This window comes from Neopelma chrysocephalum, unplaced genomic scaffold, assembly GCF_003984885.1.
Source record: "Neopelma chrysocephalum unplaced genomic scaffold, ASM398488v2 Primary Assembly neopelma1_160080, whole genome shotgun sequence".
Classification (NCBI taxonomy): domain Eukaryota; kingdom Metazoa; phylum Chordata; class Aves; order Passeriformes; family Pipridae; genus Neopelma; species Neopelma chrysocephalum.
In genome coordinates this window covers 1-920 of record NW_020935045.1, presented here as the reverse complement: position 1 = coordinate 920, position 920 = coordinate 1, and the positions used below count along the sequence as shown (strand labels likewise).

The window sequence follows — 920 nt, the reverse complement described above, 5'->3', positions numbered from 1 at the left end:
ATGGCCAGGGAATTCCTGCCTCATCCATGGCCAGGGAATTCCTGCCTTGTCCTGCTGCTGCTTCCGGGAACCTGGAATTGTGGGGGTTTGTGGTGCAGGGGAGCTGGAAACAGGGAAAACTGGATCCGATCCAGGGGGTGAAAGGGGCGTGTTCCCAAATCAGTTGGGATTGGAAGGTGTTTGTTCCTAAATCACTGGAGGATTTTTAACCAGGGATTGAAAAGTGTTTGTTCCTAAATCAATTTGGGATTTTTAATCAGGGTTTGAAAGGTGTTTGTTCCTAAATTATTTGGGGTTTTAGCCCAGGTGTGAAAGGTTTTTATTCCTAAATCAGTTTGGGATTTTTACCCAAGCTGTGAAAGGTGTTTGTTCATAAATTATTTGGGATTGGAAGGTGTTTTTTCCCAAATCATTTGGTGTTTTAACCAGGGATTGAAAAGTGTTTGATCCCAAATCACTTGGGATTGAAAGGGGTTTGTTCCTAAATCACTTGGGATTTTTACCCAAGCTGTGAAAGGTGTTTATTCCCAAATCATGTGGTGTTTTAACCAGGGATTGAAAAGTGTTTGTTCCTAAAGCACGTTGGGATTTTTAATCAGGGTTTGAAAGGTGTTTGTTCCTAAATCACTTGGGATTGAAAGGGGTTTGTTCCTAAATCATTTGGGATTGAAAGGGGTTTGTTCCCAAATCACCTGGGATTTTTAACCAGGGTGTGAAAGGTGTTTGTTCCTAAATCGGTTGAGGATTTTTACCCAAGCTGTGAAAGGTGTTTGTTCCTAAATCACTTGGTGTTTTAGCCAGGGTCTGAAAGGTCTTTTCCTAAATCATTGGGGTTTTTAATCAAGGTGTGAAAGGTGTTTGTTCCTAGATCAGTTTGGGATTGAAAGGTGTTTGTTCCTAAATCACTTGGGATTTTTAAC

At 41.2% G+C, this 920-nt stretch overlaps 1 long non-coding RNA gene across 2 annotated transcripts; it reads left to right on the top strand.

Annotated features, from left to right (window-relative positions):
* Positions 1-130: 130 nt before the first annotated feature.
* Positions 131-919, top strand: LOC113962408. Of its 2 annotated transcripts, none has more exons than XR_003532545.1 (3): positions 131-176; positions 610-766; positions 888-919. It is a non-coding gene; the product is annotated as an uncharacterized LOC113962408 (long non-coding RNA). The 2 variants fall into 2 exon arrangements; XR_003532544.1 differs by having other exon boundaries at positions 610-737; positions 874-914.
* The last annotated feature ends 1 nt before the right edge of the window (position 920 follows it).